Below are 24,129 nucleotides of genomic sequence, written 5' to 3'. Positions count from 1 at the left end.
TTATTCCATTGGGGAAAAATATTATATCCAATTTAGGAAGAGAGAGCAAGTATACGCAAAAAAAAAAAAAAAAAAAGGTTTAAAACTGAATCTTTATCACAATATGTGGTTGGCTGAGCAACCGGTCCCAAAAGATATCCAGAAGGTTCTACCCCTTGGAAAACCTATCAATGTCACTTTATACAGCAAAGGGACTTTGTTAGATGTGATTAAATTAAGGCTCTCAAGATGGAAATGTCTTGGATTACTTGATGGACCCTAAATGCCATCACAAGTGATCTTTCAAGAAGGAAGCAGAGGAATATTAGAATACAAAAAAGGAGAAGCAACTGATAATGGAAGCTTTCAAGATGGAGCCACAAGCCAAGAAATACGGGCAGCCCTATTAGCTCAAAGAGACAAAGAAACAGATTCTTGCCTCAGAGCCACCAGAAAGCACCAGAGCTGCTGACACTTTGACTCTGCAAGACACTCCGATTGTAGCCCACCAAAAATGAATTCAAACTTTTAGCCTCCAGAATAGGAAGAAAATAAAATGTATTGTATTAAGGCCCCAAGTGAATGGCACAATCTATCATCTTATAAATTCTGACTTGGTTCAGAACTGCTTAAATTCATGCTAGTGTGGGAAGAAAGCTCATCCGTGCCGTAATCGGCTAATGTTCTAGCACCTACAAAAACAGATAAACCTGCTGAGGTAACTAACATGCAGAAGTTAAAGTTAGGAACTAAAATGTAGCACCACAGTCAACACAACACACTGATTACTGTATGTGTCAGCCATAAAATTGAGGACACAGCATAAATGACACATCCTTGCTTTCAAGAAAGGGTTCAAGGCTAGTACATAATTTTTACCGTTTATATCATGCACAGCTATAGGAAGCATCATAAAGAGACTAGGATGTTAACAGAGGCGCCAGGAGCTGTGAATATACAAACTACAGAAACTTACATAGCAATTCTCATGGAAAATGGAAAGATCAGTAAAATGTCATTCTAAAAGTAGGAATATCAGTCTCCCAGTAGACACGGTTTCCCAGTACATTGTTAAAACAAACTCAAGTTTATAATTGTGTATTTGAAAACAAAATCTGTTTTTATAAGACAAAATGCATACAAAGATCTTGCTTGCTCAAAGGAAATACATAAAAACAATTTTTCAAATCAAAGGAAAGGTGAGAAGGGGAAAAAGAATATAAATATTTTTACATTTGAAATGGCTTGAGTTAAAAATCTTTCAAGAGATAAAGAGTACAATATAACGACATAGGAAATAAGTGTAAGTAATTATAGAGGCAGAAATAAGTGAGCAATTAACTCTCACACCGTGAACCAGGCAAGATTTCACTGAAGAGGCGACACTTAAATACGGTCTTGGGGGATTAACATGCATTTACTAACATGCAAGAAAGAGTTCACTTGGCTGGCCTACGTTCCTCAAGCCCTGCACATTCCCGGGAAGGCTGTCATCAATACTGGCCCTTGACTGGCTTCTGGGAGACGACCTCTGAACTCTTGGAACATTATGCTTGATAAGCCTGTTTTTGTATGCCTGAGACCTTGGGCCACACTGTATTCAGTATGACCTCTGGGGATGGTTGGAGTCCAAGTACGGTGGTGTCAGTTCTGTGAAGGCTGCACCCTACGTGACTAACCACCCCCACCACCACCCCCCAAGAAAAACCCTAGACATGAAGCTCATGTGAGCTTCCCTGGCTGGCAGTACTCCTGCATACTGACATACACTGTTCCCGGGAGAATTAAGTGTCTCCCTGTGCAACTCCACTGAAAGGAGATACTTAGAAGCCTGTGCCTGCTTCCTCCTGGACTCGACACCATGCACCTTTTGTCTTTGCTAACTTTAATCTGTATCCTTTCACTGTAATTAAACATAATCATGAGTCTAATAGTTTTTCTAAATCCTTTGAGTCCTAGCCAATCATTGACCCTGATGGTGGTCTTGGGGATCCCTAACTCAACTAGGAAAGGAACAACATGAAAACCAAGAAGAGCCGGTGCAGAGTTCAGAAATGGCCGGGGGGGGGGGGGGGGGGCGTGCGGGGGGCGCCTGGCTAGCCCTGGCCAGCACGGCTCAGTTGGTCAGGCATAGTCCCGCAAAGCAAAAGGTTGCCAGTTTGATTCCCAGTCAAGGCACATACCTGGGTTGCGGGTTTGGTACCCTAGAAGGCATGTGCGAGAAGCAATCTATCAATGTTTCTCTCTCACATCCATTTTTCTCTCCCTCTCCTTCTCCCTCCCTCCCCTTCTCCCTCCCTTCCCCTCTCTCTTAATAATTTTTTTTATTTTTTTTTTAAGTATAGGAGGCTAACAGCCCTGGCTGGTGTAGCTCAGGAGACTGAGTGCCAGCCTGCAAACCAAATGGTCACTGGTTCAATTCCCAGTCAAGGCACACGCCTGGGTTGTGAGCCAGGTCCCTGGTGGAGAGCGTACACATTAATATTTCTCTCCCTCTTTTTCTCCCTCCCTTCCTCTCTCTCTAAAATAAATAAATAAAATCCTAAAAACAAATATAGGAGGCTACAAAAAAGAAATATAACTTTACATATAAGTTGGTGTATACATGTAATTTAAAAAGTTAAGAAATTTGCAACATCGAAATTAAAGAATATTTTTGCAGGATACAAAAGATGGAGAGACATTCTGTTCTGAGCAAGAAAAGACTCAATATTATAGAAGTATGCATTATACCTGTATAAATGAGTGATTTAATGCAAATCATACCAGTTGTTTTGGGGTATTTTTGAACTCAGTAAGTTAACTGTGAGTCTTAAAACTTCTACTTTAATCTGGCAAGCTGACATCACAGTAAATGACAAATTCACCTTTTTCTCATTCCAAATACCGATTAAAAGAACATTAAGGAATTTGGAAGATAAACACAATATCCAAAACTTTCAGTGGAGGAAGGGACAAGGCACAGAAATTGCTTGAATGCAATTTCAAGAAATGTAGATGCAAAAAGGTATCTGAACATTGCAGAAGAAACCCAACCCAGAGTACACAAGACTGGGGGAGTACATCTGAGAAAGACTCTTATGTGCCATAAAGATTTTCAGAGAAGTTTAATTCAGAAATTTGAGGCATGAAATAAGTCCCAGTGAGAGACAGAAAGGGAAAAAGTCTGTAGACATCAGCAAACCCCACTCCTATGGTGACTATTTATGTCAGATTACCCAGCAATCAAGGTGTCTCACCACCAAGAAAAAAAAGAGTTAAAGCTTCTTTAGGAACTTTTTGCTATCTGCTCCCATCTCTACCCATAAATTTTAAAGTTATACAAAAGTTTGCTTTAAAAATGAGAGCCATTTACCATTTGAACTTAGGAGCAAGTATGCCCTGGTAGTAAGTGTAGCTCAGGTAAGAGTGCTTCCGAGTCAACCTCTCTTGGTGCTAGTTGTCATGGTAAGTTTTGATGATTATATAATACTGAAACCCAACTCCACAGCCAAAGCTTCTGACCACTTTTACGTATAATGTTCCTAGAACTGATTTAACTACTTCAAAGGTCAAGTTTTGAGAGTCCCATTCATGTCTATTAGATTAATTTCTTTTAAATGCCAATTTACTAAAATGTATAATTATAGGGAAGGGCAGGGAGTGAGGGAGACTTTTTAAAATGCCTAAATACACACGTTTACAAACTAATTTATCTCCACAGTGTTAAGTGGACTTTAGTTTCAGCAAAGTGACTGGTGGACTTCCACTCAAGATGGATGACTAAGTAGATGTGGGAAAGACCACCTGACCTCCAACTCAAACACAGAAATGGCTATAAAATATAACAAAGTGTAGTATGACAAATATGTAACTAAGGAGGCAAAGTTTTCAAGTGCCAAAAACAAAAAAGGAAAACTCAAAACCCAAGTGGTGAGGCACTGATGCAGGTGGGCCACAGGGCTGACCAGTACACCGCTGTTGGGAACAGGACAAAGGTTTAAAGGCAAAAAAACTGAAGTCCCTTAATAAAGCCATACAGCAGGTTCAAATCCATGTCATCCCTTGAGTAATTCACAAGAAGTCAGAACACCAAACAAGCTTTATGTACAGATATATAATCAAAGTGTATATTATCGGAATAGAAGGCCAAGTCAAGAAACTAAGAAGAAGCTTGTCTGGGAGGTTCCAGTTTGGTGAACTTGTGAAAACTGGGAGAGAATGGCACAGCACGCTCAGAGGGCACCAAATCTCCGTGCCCTTTCCCACATACCTTGCCTTATGCACCTCTTCCATCTGGCTGTTTCTAAGCTATATCCTTTTCAAATAAACAGGTACTGCCCTGGCCAGATGGCTCAGGTGGTTGGAACGTTGTCCTGATGCACCAAGGTTGCAGGTTCAATCTCCGGTCAGGGTACAGACAAGAAGCAACCAATGAATGCATATGTAAGTGGAACAACAAACCAGTATGTATGTGCACATCTCCCCTTCCTCTCTCCAATATAAATAAAGATAAATAAATAAATAAATAAAATATTCAAACAGACAGGTACTCTATCCAGTGGTTAATGACTTGGGAAAGTTCATATAAGGATGTGACCTGCAGCCCTGCATCTTCATGTCCTGACACCAGTGTTGCTGAGACTTCAGAGACACTGAATGGAAAACTGGGAGTAAATCTACTATAAACCAGAAGGAACCCAAAGAATCCAGTCCATACTATTGGTCATCTTCCCCAAGGCTGAAGTCAATGTTTCTCTTTACTTTTCTACCCTAAGTTCAAGTTCTAATTTAAAATCTCATTTTCCCCTGACTGGCGTGGCTCAGTGGACTAAGTGCTGGCCTGTGAACCCAAAGGTCGCCAGTCTGATTCCTAGTCAGGGCACATAGCTGGTTGCAGGCTAAGTCCCCAGTTGGGGGTGTCCAAGAGGCAACTATCTATGTATCTCTCCCACACTGACGTTTCTCTCCCTCTCCCTCTCCCTTCCCCTCTCTCTAAACATAAATAAAATCTTTTTAAAAATGAAAATATAAAATAAAAAAATCTCTTCTTTGATGACAGCTAGTGTGGTGGAGGGACTGAGCAAAAAGTAAGAACAGCTCATGGGCATGGACAACAGTGTGGTGACTGCAGGGGGGAGCAGGGTATGAGGGAACTAAATGGTAATGGGAAAAAAATACAGCAAAGATTAAATAAAAAATAAAATAAAATTTCATCTTTAATCAACTCAGAACTCCAAACAAAATGTCCATAAAGAAGAAGTCATTAACTATGCCTCCTATCTACTTCTCTTCCTAGGATTCCTATTTAAGAGAGTTCACATATTCATTCAACAACAAAATAAAAATAAAAAGCAGCAGCAACGGCTTGCCTGGAACCTTACAAACACAAAAACACAAAACCATCTCAACAGAACACCCAGGGCACAAGAGGGGTTCCCAATGAAGATAATCTCACAAGTAAAAAATAAAACTACAATGCTCATGAAGAAACCCAGTATTATTAGAGTGAGTCAACAAACTGATAAACCAAGAAGTAACAACCTAAATCACAGAAAATACAGCACTCTGAGAAAGATTTTCAACTATGTGTAAAATGTTCAGGGCTATAAAGGAACAATCTTTGAAAATGGGTAAATATGAAAAAGAATCAAAGAGAAGTAAAATTAACTCATTGAATAAACTAAAACACAAGTTAAACAGCAAACAAGAGATAAATGAAAATAAAATTACCAAGGTAAAACATAAATATGAAGAAATCACATGGAATTTAGCAGAGATAAGGAGAGATGGAAACTACAAACAAGAAGAAAGCTAAACAACTGGATGAGAAACTCCAGCATGTGTCAAATAGATGTTCTAGGTGCTCCTGAGGAAATGAGGCAGAGGTGCAATTTACAGAGATAATGGCCGAGAATTTCACAGCTGAATAAATGAGCTCTCAAACTGCCACCCAAAGTCTTGACCAAGATAATTGAAAATAAATCCACATCTAAAGAAAGCAAAGATGGAGCAAAAACTCTTCATAACTGCTAGTACTAGAAGACAGTCAAGACTAAAAACAGACCTCATCAGTAAAAAACAATACCAAAAGATAGCAGGTATGATACCTTCAAAGTTTTTAAAGAAAATAACAGTCAACCTAGCAATCCATGTCCTGATAAAACTATTACTCAAGTCTAAAAGCAAATTAAGTTTTCAGACCTATAAAAGTATTATTCATTGTTATAAGATCTAATAAAGCACTGAGTTGAACTATATAAAACTGGCCCAGTTTGTCAGAATGCCATCCGGTACAACAGAAGGTTGTGGGTTCAATCCCAAGTCAGGCATGTAAGGGAGGCAATTGATCGATGTTTCCTTCTCTCTCCCCCCACCACTCTCTCTCTCTCCTCCCCCGCTCCTCAAATCAGTAAATAGAGCCTTGGATGAGGATTTAAAAAAAAAAAACAAACCAACCTAACAGAAGTAAACCCATCTGCAAATACAGCAATTTTACGTGGCTCAATCTAGTATTTACTTTAAGAATATGGAAAAATATTTAGAAGTGAAATTTTAAAAATAATTAGCAAAGGCATCAATAATATATGGTGGTATCTAAATATGCATGGACTAAAAATAAATATATATTAATTTGGGAAGTAGAAAAACATGAAATTAAAATAATAAGCTACAATAATCTGTTCTAATTAAACTAAAGCTTGATAAAACCCATTCTAATAACAATATTAACGGAAAATTGAAATAAAAGGTTCATGAAAAAATAAGGTAAAGCCTTACCTTAACGAATTAAGTGAGGCTCCAAAATTCAACTGCACTAAATAGAGTCAGTTGTTGGGAAGTAAAGTAACTGTGTGTAAGCTTTCTTAGGCAGCCAAAGTAAGACTAACACAACTAAGACAGCAGTTTGATACCAGGCTCAAGCCATTGTTCTAAGGATCACACTTTGAAAACAGGCTATAAAATATCAGCAAGAATTCCAGGAATCTATTAGTTGGCCATTTTCCCCCATGTGATTCATAAAAATTGGCTCAGAAGACCACTGGGACACAGGGACTCTCTGTTACCCATGTCCCTTCTCTGATGTTTCTCAACTCAACCTTGTTCTAACTCAGCTCTTCTGCCCTTACTCCGAAAAGAATTTTGAACCTGCCTGTTTGAGGGTGAGGAGATAATCATGGTCAAAGATTATCTAAATCTGAATTAATGTAAGGTTTTACTGTGAGATCCATCGGTATTTACTGAGAAATGTATATGTATTAGTTCATTGAGTCCTCATAAAACAGCTATATAAAGTAGGTTCAATTACTATCACTCCTTCAAAGGTGAGGAAATTGAGGATCATAGAGCTCAGGTAACATTCTCAAGGTCATATGACAATGAAAATAATGGCTGGGGGAAAGGTCAAGATCTAAGGGCCAAGAAACTAAGATGTCTGAATATACAGCCCTTGCTCTTAAAACCTATGCTACACTAGCTCTCTAGTTAAAAGGCTGGTCGATTAGCAATGAAATAACAGACTAAATTAAGGCAGTCCTGAAAGAAAGATAGAAAATAAATTAGAGGCAAAACCAAATGACTTGATGATGACTATACAGTCATGGAGACATAGCAAGTTACATCAAGGGAAAAATTTTAAATTCTAAACTATTACCAAGTTTCTGGTGTGGGTAATTCATGGACAGTTACACAATTACATAAACTGAGAGAAAAGCAATTTTAGCCAGAACATAGTAACTTTTAGACAGATTGTGTTTAGCATAGTTCCAGAGTGAACCACCAGCATTGTTAACTAGTTCAAAAATGACACGCAGTTAAGACTAGTGAGGACAGAATCAAGGACAGTACCCTTCAGTACACCAGCATTTATGAGTCAAGCAGAAAAGAAGTTCTCAGGATTTCATGAGACAGATTTCAAACAGTTTCAAATGTAAATCACAAGCACATTTTACATCAAAAGATGGTACATAAACACCTATGCATAACTGAAACAAATGAGAATCAAATGGAGTCAACTACTTTTTCCATTAACCACTCATGACTGACTTTTCATCACTCTACCAATTTACTTTTAGAAATGCGTACAACGCCTCAACATCAGTTGACTCAGTATGACCTAACAATCTTTTTATTCAGCTCTAGCTTCTCTTTCCCATTCTCTAGATCAGTGAGTCTAAAACTTTCAATCATCAACTCCCTTCTCCTCTGCCTTAGAAAATAATTATGAATGAAAAAATAATGATACACTTTCAGATGGAAGAGGGGGTGGAGGGGAATTCACACCTATGGCTTCCGATTACTTAAGTAGGAGGCCAGATCAAGTGATTAGAGCAAAAAAGAGTCTAATAATGAGCTGAGTGTTGAAAGTCTGAACTGACTAATCCAGGAACCTGAAAAAGCAGCCAAAGAGAATAGTATGTTTATCAGGTAGTACAAGGAGCCCCAAGTTAGAAAAGCACCACCATTCCCAAGGCTAATTCCTCCTTCCACCTTGCATACCTGTCTCCTGTTCATTCCTATTCCTTTTCCCTGTGCACATAGTAACAGGCACCTAGGAAGCAGTATATACTTGCTAAGAGGAAAGCGAAAAATAATAACTAGATTATGAAGCAACAGGTCACCGATCTTTTCTACAGAAATTTTACAGCAATGGAGATAGCAGCAGAAAGATTTTAGTATTAAGTATGGGGGAGTCAGAGATATGGAACGTTGAATGTTGCCCACTCTTAGAAAAAGTTGGCAATCAAAACAAAGACAATGATTTGTTATCAGATGCAGAATAATGAAGAATGTTGCTTTATGCAGGAAAAAACTGGATACAATATAGAAAACTGAAACTAATTAATTTATAATCAAATTAGCTTAACTCCTACAGAATAACACCATACAGTAACATATATCTAAAATTATGCTGGTAAGTATTCAGGAAATTTTCAAAGTCAATTTTACCACTAAATACAAAACTGACTTAATTGAAATATTAGTTAATACATGTGGTCACTTATGTGTACATATAAACATATAAGACCTGAAACATTATTGAATATAAACAAAACATATTTAGGAAATACATTAAGTTTGGACGTTATCATAAAGCTTCTTGATTCTTAAAGATATATCAGTCTTTAAAAATTTCATGGCCTGGCTGGTGTGGCTCACTGGACTGAGCTCTGGCCTGCGAACCAAAGGGTCACTGGTTCGATTCTCAGTTGGTTGTGGGCCAGGTTCCCAGTAGGGGGTGCCTGAGAGGCAACCACACACTGATGTTTCTCTCCCTCTCTTTCTCCTTCCCTTCCCCTCTCTCTAAAAAATAAATAAATAAAATCTTTAATAATAATAAAAAAATTTCAAAACTCCTGCCTATTCAGAAAATGATGACTAAGCTCATTACCAAATATATCAATCTAATTCCAATACAAAGCATTATCTGAAATAAGGTACTCAAGTTTTTTTAACATTATCAGAAACTTGTGTAAAAGTATTTAATACACGTTTTCACTGGTGATATGGACAAGTTATAGCAGGCTAGCTATAAAAATGAAATTTTAAACAACAATAAACAGTTCAACCAACAGTTTATTAAGAATGATGTTTATATTTTTAAAGGAAAGAAGAAAGGAAGAAGGAAAAGGCGATGAAGATATATTTGGACCACAAGGCCTAAAGTGTCTACTCTCTGGTCCTTCACAGAAAAAGTATTTAACATCTAATGTAAATGAATGATTTTTCAGTAACCCAGGTAAAAACAATGCCACATAACCAGAAACTTCAAGAATTCAATTACTTCTTGAAATCAAGAACTCAAACCCAAAACTACAAGAAGTCTGAATCTTAGAGGGTATATAGGTTCACAGGAGAGAGGGCTTCAGTTTTTGTTACCTACATGTGTGATTGTGAGAAAACCTGAACGCAATTAGGTTTTCTTTTCTCTTTTTATGAGTGAAAAAGGTGTGGAACTGAAAAGGCCAAGGGGAGCCTGGAGCCATGACGAAGATGCAGGATTCTATAGCTACCTGGGTCCGCTGCATCTGCTTCCTCACTGTCCTTTAGGAGGTCATCTCAATTCTGCACTGATGAAGCTCAATCAGTTAGACCCATGAGAAGACTACTCCAACCGCAGCTGTACCAGCTGGTCGGGAAACAGCAAGGCTCCCCTACTCTTGGAATAAGGTATTTAATCTGAAAACATATTCAGTACAGGGACACCGAAACAAAGTTTATCATGTCTTCCATGGTCTACTGGTTCACCACGAACAACCACACAACCACCGCCAAACTTGACCCTGTAAAGGGAGCCATACTCATAATAGGCAAAGAACAGGTATATCCCATTTGAAGAGGTTCAGTAACTTGAAGGAGACCAAGGTGAACAATCAGAACCAGCTGTCTGGCTCCTAATGAAGCAGAACTAATGGCAGAAATAAAAGAGGACTTGAGTTTAAAAAAAAAAAAAGTTACAAGAACTCTCAGAAATGCAATTAGAATACACATCACAAATATAAGAAACAGGGTTCTGCTGGAATTGAACATCATTTCCACATTTTTAAAAACTGAAGATCTGAAAAAGAAAAAAAGAAAAAAAGAAAAACTGGCAACTCCTAAGAAGCAAATAGTTTGGAAGATCAAATTAAAAAATACACTGTCCTGACCAGCATGGCCCAGTTGGTTGAGTATCATCCTGCAAAGCTAAAGGTCACTGGTTCGATTCCCAGTCAGGGCATATACCTGGGTTGCAGCTGGTATGCGAGAGGCAACTGATCAATGTTTCTCTCACACATGCATGTTTCTTTCCCTCACCTCCCTCTAAGAATAAATAAATAAAATCTTTTTTAAAAAAGGTAAACTTATACAAAAAGAAACAAACAAACATACAGCCCTGGTGGGGTAGTTCATTAGAGGATCAGCCCACTATGCCAAGGTTGCAGGTTCCATCTCCAGTCAAAGCACATACAAGAAGCAACCAGTGATTGCATAAATAAATAGAACAACAAACTGATTTTTCTCTCTCACTGTCCCTCTCTCTCCCTTCCTTCCTCTTTCTCCCTCTAAAACCAATAAATAAAAAATGTTTCAAAAAAGAAACATACCAAGAAAATCCAAAAAAGCTAAAAGAGAAAAAAGATAAATATATACCAGCAGAGGGGAGTAGGATGGGGGTTGAACAAATAAAAACAAAACAGGAAGAATGATATCAGCATTAGACATAAATTCAACTGAACTCAAAAAGTATAAAATAGGACAAGAAGGAATTTTATTTAACAATGAAGGATACAATCCACAAACTATCAATCTTTTATATAAGAAAAAGAATGGCAACCCTGGCTGGTACACTGAGTGGATTGATTGCAGGCTTGTGTTTCATTGGCAGGTTCAATTCCCAGTCAGGGCACATGCCTGTGTTGTGGGCCAGGTCTCCACTTGGGGACATTCAAGAAGCAACCACACACTGATGTTTCTTCTCTCCCTCTCTTTCTCCTTCCCTTCCCCTCTCTCTAAAAATAAATAAAATCTTTAAAAAAAAACAAAACAAAAAAACAGAATGTCAGCCACAAACAAAAAACAAAAATATATGAAAATGCAAAAATGCAATGCTGAAACAAAAAATTTAGTGGCTCTCAAACTCACATTTCCTTATCTGAATTCTGAAATCCAGAAAATTTTGATAAAAGTTTGGCTTCAAAACGCACTTAGTGAAAACAACAACAACAATAGCACCTGATCTGAACTAGCATAAAACTATTTGTATTTTTAGTTACCCTACTTAGTGTAAATATTGCAGCAGAAATACTAAGGTATTTGATTGCAATGGTACTACCACATGACCTACTGGAAGGTTAGGTACCATCTTGCCTTTCTAAAATGTGAACATTTGCGCATCCCAAAATGCTTTTGATCCCAGGCTGAATCCATAAATGGAATTTTTAAATTTAAAAATATTTCACTTTCCAAAGTCCATATAACTAATCATGTAACTTGGCCATGATAGAAAAGATTTTACCAACCATTACATATGAACATAATCAAATAACCCAAATAAATAAATAAATGACCTCTCCACCCTACAAAGTGAAATAACTGCTAAATAGTTAACAATATCCTGGTTCAAACAGAAAATTTTAAATGAAATTAACAAATAGAAAACATTTTGTAAATTAACATTTTATAACAAAGTATCACAAAGCAAAATACAAACAGGAAAATATTTGATCTTTGTGGCTGTTAACTGTAAGAAATCAACGGACATGAACTTATCTCTTAAAGATAACATATAGTTACAGTTATGAAAGTCAAAGACAGGACCATGTGTAAAGAAGTAAAAAAAGTGACTCCTGATATACAAGAAAACAAGACTAAAAGACTTAACAGAAACAACAGAAGCCAGAAAACAGAGAACGACAAAGTTCAAAGTAGTGAAAGAAAAAATTAGCAACCAAGAGTTCTGTGTTCATGAAATCTGCAAAAATGAAAATGAAAAAAAGACATCCCTAAAAAACATTATTGAGAGAATTCATTGCAAGTCCACTTGCCTTACAAGAAAGACTAAAAAACCATCTCAGGCTGAAAGGAAGAGACATCAGACAGTAACTCAAATCTATATAAGGAAATAAGGAGTATAAGGAGATTTAAAAGAAGAAAAAGAAAAAAGGAGTAGAGGTAAGGTTAATTATACAGGTAAATGTACAACATAGTAGAAGCCTATTATTTCTCTTTCTTTAATTGATTTAAAAGAAAATTGCATAGAACAATAATAGTAGAGAGGAAGAGAGGGAAAAATGGGGTTATAGTGGAGTGAGGATATAACACCAAACAGTAACTCAAATCCACAGAAATCAAAGAGTACCAGAAGTGGTAAATATGTGCAGGTTAATATAAAAGATTATATTTTCCCTTTCTTTTCCTGACTTCCTTAAAAACCGTAAGAGTATATCAATAATGACTATACTAGTATTGCTGGGTTCACAACATAAATTTAATATATATAAACAACAGCACAGAGGACGAAGGGGGACAGTAGCCATATTGAAGAAAGTTTCTATATTTTACTTAAATCCAGTGAGTACTATTCTGAAGTAGACAGTAATAAACTAAGATACATACTGAAATACCTAGAGCAATCACCAAGAAATTAACTCAAAACTTAGAGGAAAAAACTGTGACAGAACACTAGTAAATATCTATTTAATACAAAAGAAGGTAAATAAGAAAACCAAAGAACAAAAAATACCTGAGTTACAAAAACAACAAATGGCAAAAACATCTGATCATATCAATAATGACATTAAACTAGAATGACTTAAACACTTCAATCAAAAGGCAGAGGTCACCAGACTAGGTTATGAAAAAGTAAGATTAATTACATGCTTCTTAGAAGATACACCCTTTAGATCAAAGACTCAAATAGGATGGAAAAAATATGTCATGAAAACAGTAACTACAAAAAAGCTAGACTAGTTATTCTAATGTCAGATAAAGGAGTTAAAAAAAAAAAAAGGTTACCAGAGACAAAACTGAACATTTTATAATGATAAAAACGTTAATTCCAAGAAAATAGAATTCTAACCATATGTAAACCTAACAAAACAGCTTCAAAATACATAAAGCCTGGTAAAAATTAAGGAAAACAGATCAAACAAAACATGACAATGACCAAAAGAGTGGGGGAAGAAACCACAGCCTCACTGCCTGTGAGGCAACGTCAAGTGTTAATCATAACTGCCCCTTGAACGGCACAGGGCTAGAGGCGCCATTCTCCACAGGGTGGAAAATCGCAGGTAACTTTCAACTCTACAGTCGGTCCTTAGCATTCTCAGATTCAACCAACCACAGATTCAAACCAGTATTTTCAATCACAGCTGGAATCCACAATAGAGAATGCGAAAATACTGTTTTCCATACATAGTTGGTTGAATCCATGGATGTGAAACCCATGAATAGGAAGGACTGGAGAGTCAACTGTATTCATTGAAAAAGATCCATGTATAAGGAAACTGTGCAGTTTAAAACTGTGTTGTTCAAGGGTCATCAGTATGTGTAACTGGAGTCCGGGGAAAAGACCAAGAAGAATCAGAAAACTGTTTTTTTATAAATGGCCAAATGTTTTCCAACTTGAACAAAAACAATAACTCAGAGATGTTAAGACTCTCAATAATCCCTGAGGATAATACCTCTAAATAAAACCATGTCAAAGCACATCATAAAATGAAACTGCTGCTCTGGCCAGTGTGGCTCAGTTGGTTGGAATGTCGTCCGTAGGATAAGGGGTCACGGGTTCAATTCCTGGTCGGGGCACATACCCAGGTTGAGTTTGATCCCCAGCTGAGGCACATATGAGAGGTAACCAATCAATGCTTCTCTCAAATCAATGTCTGTCTGTCTCTCTCCAAGCAATGAAAAAATATCTTCTAGTAAGGATTAAAAAAAATTTGTTTAAAGTTGCCAAAGACAATACAAAAGACAAAAGGTGCAGACCATATTCTAATATACTGATTTCTATATTTATAAACGAAATACTGGTAATCAATCTGTCAACCTGTCAAAAGAATATTATGATCAACCAAGCTTTATATCAGGAATTCATTTATTCAACAGCAGATATAATAATCCTATCAAAATAACTAAAGAAGAAAACCACATGATTATATAAATAGAGGCTGAAGTGGTATAAGAGGGGTGAATGCAAAAAAAAACCAGAATCATCTTCTGGAGTGGGGGTCCCTTGTAGTACCAGCTTCCCCAACTAGGTGCATGTTCTAGGAACCAATCTGTATCAGTGTACCAGCCAGCGTTGCTGTGAGAGGCGCATTCAGCTTCAGTGAATTTTTTAAAAGACTGTTTCAATACATTTCCCGAATTCATGATGGGTGACTTTTGAGCGCACCTGCCCAAGATCTGAGTGTTCAGCAGTTTTTGACCAAAGTGGCATGACTCCATGCCCCACCTTCCATATTCACCAGATCTCACCCTGAATGACTTTATTTTTTGTTTCCCTGGATGAAGAGTCCTCAAAGTGAAACGTTTTGCCAGTGTGGAAAGGGGGAAACAAAAAATGGCAGAAGCACTAGAAGGTATCAGAACTGATGAGTTCCAAAACTGTTTTAAGCAGTGGGAAAAAAAGTCTTGATAGGTGTATTATATTAAATGAAGAGTACTTTGAAGGTGACTGAAGTTTAAACATGTAAGAATAAATACATTAAGTTTTTATAAATAAATTCTGGGGTTTTTTGGGTTCCCCCTCGTATGATAAAATTCAGATGTTAATAAAAAGTCTAAGAAATAGAAGCAAACAACTTAAATATGAAAAGAATCACTTACCAAAAAATTAAACAGCATTCAAAAGCAGCCAAAACATTAAAAACCTTTTCAATTTAAGTTAGAACCCAAGCTCCATTTATCAGAGGCATATACAACAAAGTAATTAATGACACAACCTCTAAAACCAGGCAAATTAGGTATAAATTCCAAGCCCATCCCCTTCCGAGCTGTGTGGCTTTGGGTTAGCAGTTCTTAAAACTGGAGTCTTAAGACAAATAGATGTGATAATAATAGTATCTATCTCAAGAGGTACTGGAAAACTGCATATATTAATAACTGCAATATCTGACACAGTTAAGTATGCAGAAAATATTAGCTATTATTATTAGTTATTATTTGTATCAAAGATTTTAGAACATTACTCTGTAATGAATGGAATTTTCCAAAATAATGAAAATGTACTATATCTGCAGAATCCAACACAATAGCCAATACAACAGGTGGCCAATGAACACCTGAAAGGGGCTTAGCGCAACTTAATATTTTAACTAGCCACAAGTGACTAGTGGTAATAGTATAGGACAATGTAGATCCAGAAAATGTAGACTATTGAGATGTTACTTATTTTCTAAAATACTAAAATTAAAAAGATAATTTAACAACAAAATGCATGTACAAAAGAAGAAATTAACAGCTAGCCAACTTCAACTAATGGCAGAATAAAAAGCTAATCCTGTCTTCAAAGCATAAAACTGGACAAAGCTGTCTCTCTCTCTCTCTCTCTCTCTCTCTCTCTCTCTCTCTCCTCCACCCACCCACCCACCCACCCCCAACCACCTATTTGAGAAGGGGGAAACAACCACTATCAGACAAAATGGTAAGTGCTTATTCTACAAACAGTGCTAGAGTTTCAGGTAAAAACAGTGGAAGGTACAGTACTGGACTTTTTGCCTGAAAATGATCCTATGATTCCCTACTTCCACCCAGACAGTCTAGTCTGCAAGATCAGTAATTTCACTAGAATGTTGACTGACCATAAGAACAGAAGCTTTGCTGCCACGTGAGGCAGAATCAAGTGGGGGGAGGAGAGAAAATATGAAAACAGAAGCTTTCCCAGTTGAAAGAGGTATCTCAGAAAAGAACAGCTTTGTTATCCTCAGGTTAGGTCACAGTGAGAGCAAGAAGCAACCCCAAAAGAAAATTCAGATACTTAAAATGAGAGTCACGGAAAGACTGGGATAAGCTCTCCACACATACCTGGCCAACTGAAAGGGAGACCCAAGAAAAAGCCCAGCAAAAACTAAAGGCCAAGTGAGACTAAAAACTGGTTGCAACTTGGAATGTGATTCCAAAAAACCAGAGAGCGGTCATTTTTGAGTGTAAGGATAGGTTCAAGGTATTCGATCACAACTGCTGCCCAAAGCACTGGCTGACTACCAAGCTATGCAGATACAGGAGCAACCCCCCTAGGAAGCCAGGCAAAACAATTTTTTAAAAAATACCGAAAAGAGATATCAGTGACTATCTATTATACAAAAGACAGATTCCATACTTTAAGCAAGTTACTAAAAAATAATCAACAACCTACAGAAATACAAAACAGAATTCAGAGTTGCTACATTATCTTAGATGTCAAATTGTAGAAACATTCAAAGAAACAAAAAAGTGTAACCTAATCTCAGGGCGAAAAACAATCAGTCACTAATCAACTGAGTCCAGAAACTGCGGTTAATAGAGAAAGATTTCAAAACTGCTATTATTTCCAAGAATGAAAGGAACCTTTCAAATCATAAAGCAAAATACGACGGCAACACCTCAACATACAGAAAGTCTCAAGAAAGAACTAAAAATGTTCTATACCTATATAGACAAAATGTATAATGTCATAATAAAAATGTCATTACATATCTCGGATCAATAGAGAAATTAAAAGTATCCAATCCAAAAGAGGAAAATAGATCTAGAAAAAGAAACAGATTCTCAGAGTCCACTGGGCTCACATCAAGAATTCCAACATAAATATAACTGGAGTCCCAGGAGGTGGGAAAATAAAGAAAGAATGGCCAAAAATGCCCCAAACTTCATGAAATACATTAATCTGAAGATTCCAAAAGTCAGAAGAACTCCAAATATGATAAACGCAAAGTGAATCAAACCTAAAGATATCATAGTCAAAGAACTGAAAGACCAAGATTTTCAAAGAAAATCCTGAAAGCAAGAGAAAAACAATTCACAAAAAGGGTAACAACAATACCATTAACATCTGACCTTTCATCAGAAACACTAGAGGCCAGAAAGCAATTAAATGACATAATTAAAGTACTGAAAGACTATAAACTTAGATTTCTATTATCAAGCAAAAATATTCTTCAAAATGAAGGCAAAATAAAGACATCCCCAGAAAAACAAAAATTGAGACTGTCACTAGCATATCTATACCTCAAAAAATACTATGTGAGATCCATCAGGCTGAAAAGTATCGCAACCAGACTGTAACTCGGATCCACAGGAAGGAAGTGAGAAGCAGCAGAAATGATAAACATGGAAGACATAAAAAACTATTTTTCCTCTTAATTTCTTTAAAAGAAACCTAAGATTTTTTTAAAGCAATAATCATAACAATGTAATGATAACTTTTTAAACATGTAAATAGAATAATATAACAATAAGAGTACAAAGGATGGTTGGGTCTATAGTGGAACAAAAATAGTATATATTTTTTAATTTTTTAAAATCGATTCCAGACAGAGGATAAGGGAGGGAGAAAGCAACAGAATCACTGATGTGAGAAACACTGATCAGTTGCCTCTTGCAAGTACCGCACCTGGGGATCAAACCTGCAACCCAGGCATGTGCCCTGACCAGGAGCAGAGCCGGCGACCTTGTGGTTTGTGGGACAACACTCAACCAACTGAGCCATGCTGGCCAGGGCAAGATGCTGTATTTTAAGAAAATTAAAAAAGTATTACACAAAAGTGGCTTGTGATAGTGGCATACTCTAATTGCTGTAACAACAACTAAAAAACAAAATTAGAGAAAATTTTAAAGAATACTAAAATAGTTAACAAAAAAGCCTCAGTAAAGGAAAGGGCCAAAACCAAAATTGACATGACACAGCTATAAAACAAATGAAAATGGCCAACCTACATGCAACCATATCATTACTTATGTTACATATAAATAAACTAAGCACTCCAATAAAAAGGAAGACATTGTCAGACTGGATAAAACACAAAATTCAACTACATGCTTTATAAAAGAAGCATTTCTAGATTCAAAAACACAACAGTTTGAAAGTAAAAGGAGGTGGACATATACATCATGAAAAGAGTAACCATAAGGAAGATGGGACTGCCTATATTGACATGGGGAGGTGAGGGGAGCTCTCAGGTGAAGAACATTACTACACACAGAGATAAACATTTTATATGTTCAAGGGTCAATACATCAGGCATGAGTGACAACTATAAATGTCTATGCACCTAACAAATACACAAAGCAAAATCTAATATATTAAAGGAGAAATGAAAAATTCAACAATTTCAGTTGAAGATTTTAATATTCCTCTCTCAGGAATTATTTTTCAAAAACTGTGTTAGTAAGGATACAGAAGCGTTTGACAACATACTCTCCAAACTGATGTAACTGACATATAGAACACACCATTCAAAAACAGTACAATGCACATTCTATCAAGCACAAAGGGAATGTTCTCAAGAACAGATCAGTTATTAGTCCAGAGAAGGACGCACTAAGGCCCACAGGCCAAATCAGGCACAGTGTGTTCCTGTATGGCCTGCAAACTAAGAACTGTTTGTTTTTTTTAAAGAGCCATGAGAGGTTTTTTTCCTCCTGATACCAAATACCTAGTATCTTTTCCAACACAACTTTTCTAACTCTGACACCAACTGGGTGTCCTACAATTCAATTCTGACCCTAACTACCTTCGAGTTAGCATTAGACTCCACATGGTAAGCCTCAGTCTCACAAGACAGTCCCCCTCCCCCACTTAAGATGCCAGTCACAGTTCAGAGGGTTTCCACAACCCCTTCTTCAAGTTCATTTATTCACAACAGCAACTCATAGAATTCAAGAAAAAGTGCTTTCCTTACTATTACTGATTTATTATAAAGGATACAATTCAGGAACATTCACGTGGAAGAGATCCATGGGGAGAGGTATGGGGAGGAGTGGAGAGCACACAGCTTCCGTGTCCTATCCAGGCACAGCACACTTTCCCAAAACAGGGATGGCTTCACAAACCCAAAGGCTCTCCAAACCTCTTCGCTTAAGGTTTTTTATGGAGATTCCATTACACAGGCACGACTGAACCCAATCTCCAGCCCCTCTCCCCTCCTTAGAAGTTCAGGAACATTTAGGCCCACCCTCTAATCACGTGGTTGATTTCTTCTACCAAGAGCCCATCCTGAGGTTATCCAGGCACTGGCTGGGTAGCTCAGCGGGTTAGAGCATTGTCCCAATATGGCAGGGTGGCAGGTTCAATCCCCAGTAAAGGCACACACAAGAGTGAACTTAGGAATGCATAAAGTAGTGAAACAATAAATTGGTGGTTTTAAATAAAAAAAAATAAAAGCAGCTATCCAGAGGCCCACTAAGAGTAATGTTCTTAGCAGAGCCTCCAGTGCAGCTAAAAGGGGCTTATTATGAATGACAAAAGATGTTCCTCGCACCCCATCAGTCTTACAAGCTCTATGTTAGGAACCAGTGACAAAGACCAACAGAGACCTTATGTGCGCTACAAAGCCTAAAATACATATTATTTGGTCTTTTCCAGAAATAGTTTGCCAACTCCTATGGTAATTAAGACAAATCTCAATAATCTGAAAAGGCTTTAAATCATACATAGTTTGTTTTCCTACCAGAATTAAATTTAATTAGAAAGTCAAAACAAACATCTGGAAAGCTTCAAATATTTAAAAATTTAACCAAACTTTCTAAATAACCAAATGGTGAAAGGAGAAATCACAAGGACATTGGAAATATCTTGAACTGAATAAAAATTAAACATATATGTATGTCATAGCATGTCGTTTACAAAGTGCTTAGAGTCAACAGAACTTTCTACCTCTGCACTGTCCAATGTGGCAGTCACTAGATGCAATATTACAGAACACTTAAAATATGACTAGAGTGACTGAGGTACTCAAGCAATTCTATTTTACTTTAATTTTTAGACCAATAAGATATTAGCTAACACATGACAACACAGGACTAGAGGAAATTTTATAGCATTACAGATTTAAACTCGAAAGGAAAAAAGGTCTAAAACCAATAAGCTAAATATGCACCTCAATAACAGCAAATCAAACCTGTATTAAATAGAATGAAATAAAGATAAGAGCAGTTATGAATTGGGCGGGAGGCAGGGGTGCAATCCAAGATGGTTCTTCAAAAAGACCAACAAACTGACACACAATTAGCTTGATGAAGAGAAGGCACAAGTAAGAAAGGGAAGGTGGAGCCCTGAGCAGCGTAGCTCAGCTGGCCGGGCGCCATCCCGCAAAGTGAAAGGTTGCCAGTCAAGGGCACATGCCTGGGTGGCAGATCTGTCCCTGGTGAGGGTGTGTATGAGAGGCAACCAATAGATGTTTCTCACATGGATGCTTCTCTCTTTCTCCCTTCCTTCCTCTTTCTATAAAAATAAGTAAATAAATAAATAAATACTTTTTTTAAAGGGAGGGAGAGGGAGGGGAGGGGAGGAGTAGGGAGGAGAGAGGAGAACAAAAATTACCAAAATCAACAGTGAAAGAATAAAACAGAGGCCATACAATAGATCTTACCGATATCAGAAGTATTAAGGGAATATTATGAATGTGTTTAAGCCAATAAGTTAGACAACTTAAGTCAAATTCCTAGACAATATTAATTACCAAAACTAAACAAGAAACAGAAAAACTGAATAAAGTGATACTAAGTAAAGAGACTGCATTAGTAATTAAACATCTACAAAACAAAGTCCAGGCTCACCTGGTTTCAATGGTGAATTCTCTCAAAGAGAAAAATAACGAACTACACCCAAACTCTTTAGGAAATAGGGGAGCAGGAAACATTTCACAGCTCATTTTAAGAGGCCAACATTATCCTGTTCCCAAAAACATAAGAAGAAAAAGACAAATCAAACAAAATATTACCAGAAATTACAGACTGGGGAGCAGAAATGTATTTAGAAGAGGCAACAAGGATCATTCCCAAGCTTCTGGCTTAGAAAAAACCACAATGATTATGCAGTAAGATAAGCTTATAAAAAGAGGCATGGAAATGGTTGAGATGAGTTCAATTTTAGACATGGTGAAACTGAGATGCATCCAAGCCACTCAAGAAGGGATGTTAAAGAGGCAGTTATGTTAAACAAAACTGTACTTAACTGAGACTGAATAAGGTAATGTAACATCTTACTATGAAGTAATGGCCTACCTTTCAAGACTGTATGTACTCTTTATAATCTTCCTAGCCAATATGTTGTTTTAAATTTTCTAATAAAATAATATAGCTAGCATTTCATATTTTAGAGACTTGTGATTTTAAATCAATTGTCACTATATAAACATTTATATTTTCCATGTCTTATTTATAAAAGCTGAATTGGAGGAAAAACATCTCAGCTATATAACCTTGACTAAGGCACTCTGACCTGTAATTTTTTCATTTGCACAAGTAAATTACATTGATCATCCCTTCAATCTTTAAAATTAAGATACCTGAACTCCCATACTCATGACAGCATTATTCACAATAGCCAAGACATGGCAACAGCCTAAATGTCACCAGCAGAAGAATGGATAAAGTGACATAATGCCATTTGCAAACAACATGGATGGATCTTTAGAACACTGTGCTAAGTGAAATAAGGCACACAAAGACAATTAATGCAGTGTATCACTTACATGAGGAAGTTTAAAAAAAAAAAAGTCAAACTCACAGAGTAGGAAAGTGGTTCCCAGGGACTGGGGGATGGGGGAAATAGGGAGAATTGGTAAGAGGGTTACAAAGTTTGTGCTATAAGATGACTAAGATCTCAGGATCTAAAGCATAACATGGTGACTACAGTTGGTAACACTGTATTGTGTATTTGAAATCTGCTAAAAGAGTATAACTTAAATGTGCTCACCAATACAGATATTAAAATATGTGAGGTGATGGATGTGTCAACTGAATAGATGGGAGGAATTCTTTCTCAATGTATATGAATACCAAATCATGATGTATGATTTTAAATATCTTAAAATGTTGTCAATTATACCTCAATAAAGCTAGAAAAGGGGGGGGAATCCTCAGTATCTCCACTGACATGTTGTTGGTTTTTTAAAAAATTATTTGGGGGTGGGGTGAGAGTGCAAATTGTTGTCCTACTTTTTTATGCATTCATTGGTTGATCCTGGTACATTCCCTGAAGGGGGATCAAACACCACAACCTTGGCTTATCACGACTATGCACTAACCAAATGAGCTACCTGGCCAGGGCCTGCACTGCCATGATCTTAAATAAAAGACTTTAATTAAACTAACATTATTTTTAACACCTTAACTACTAAAAAAAGCCTCCTGCCCCTCCATATCAATGGGTAATAACAAGGAACAGAACTTCTCCCCCCCCCTTAGCAATAACAAAAAGGAACAGCTGGTGGGAGACAGGGCAAATCGTCACTCCACTAGCTATCCCCTCTCTGGTATGCTAAGGTCCCTGAGGGAGCTGGGATTCCACCCCTATCCCGCAGCAGAAAGGTGGCATGAGTCATCCCCATTGCTTCCTCCATCCCTGGTGTCAGAGGGGCTCAGTGGAACCAAGCTTCCTTGCAACAAAACTGTGGCTGTCTGAGTTGGTATCCCACTTTTGTTGGGAAAAACCAAGGGGGAGCTTCGACTCCATCTCATCCATTTCCAACAAGGCAGTGACAGTCAGCCTCCACTTTTGCTGGTTAATAGCAGCAGGACCCAAAGAGAAGGAGAACACAAACACCTACCTGGCCCGTCAATGTGTCTTCAACGGGAAGACTGCTTGCTAAAAAAAGATTAAATAGGACCTCAAGTATCAGATTTAATAACCAAAATTCAACACACTCAGAAATCACCATGAAATCAAAACCAGAAAAATTACAATTAAATGAGAAAAGACAATTATCCTAAGAAAATTTATTCAAGAAAATCTACATCTTGGTTTAAAAAAAAAAAAAAAAAAGTCACCCTGGCTGATATGACTCAGTGGATTGAGCACCAGGCTGCAAACTGAAAGCTGGCCAGTTCGATTCCTAATCAGGGTACCTGCCTGGGTTGCAGGCCAGGAGGTCCCAGGTTGGGGGTGTTCAAGAGGCAACCCAATTGATGTGTTTCACACATGATGTTTCTTCTCTTCTTTCCCCCTCCTTCCCCTCTCTCTAAAACTAAATAATATCTACTTTTTTTAATGTCTGTGGAACTTAAGCCACTACTCCCCCCCCTCCCCACCAAATCATCATGATGAAAGCAACAGTCCCAGTATATATGGCCAAAAAGGCCTCTCCCACCAGCTCCAAGTCTCCAAGATGTGGCAGGCCACCGGTATGTCTGATCCCACACAGCTATGAACTGCAAAAGCTAATAAATTCAAGGCATTGTGGCCCAGAAATCAGAAACTCCTTCCTTCATGTAGTCCTAATCCACAGGGTACAACTTTATCCGAGGTACCACAGGACAAAAATACTGGGGCAACTCGCTCACTTGCTTGTCGCGCAGAGATCTCATGTCTAAGGAGATGCAAGCAAGTAAGACCAGAGGCTCCTGCACCTCAGCCAGCACCCCCAGCACAGCAAGAAGTGAGTCACTCACTGGCCCTACCTACAGCCCAGGAGAAGTGGCTCAGAGAATGTGCCCAGGGGGAGAGGCAGATTATAGGAAGACAGCATTGAAGCTCTTCCCAAGAGA

The 24,129-nt window shown here is 37.5% G+C and overlaps 1 protein-coding gene across 2 annotated transcripts in view; it reads right to left on the bottom strand.

The window, feature by feature from the left end:
• The window catches only part of TRIM33 (tripartite motif containing 33), a 111,218-nt gene that overhangs the window by 66,521 nt on the left and 20,568 nt on the right, over nucleotides 1–24,129 (bottom strand). The window lies entirely within an intron of this gene.

Source organism: Pteronotus mesoamericanus, unplaced genomic scaffold, assembly GCF_021234165.1.
Source record: "Pteronotus mesoamericanus isolate MK-2021 breed Mesoamerican mustached bat unplaced genomic scaffold, CSHL_Meso_final scaffold_99, whole genome shotgun sequence".
NCBI lineage: Eukaryota > Metazoa > Chordata > Mammalia > Chiroptera > Mormoopidae > Pteronotus > Pteronotus mesoamericanus.
This window is presented reverse-complemented; position numbering and strand designations above follow the sequence as displayed.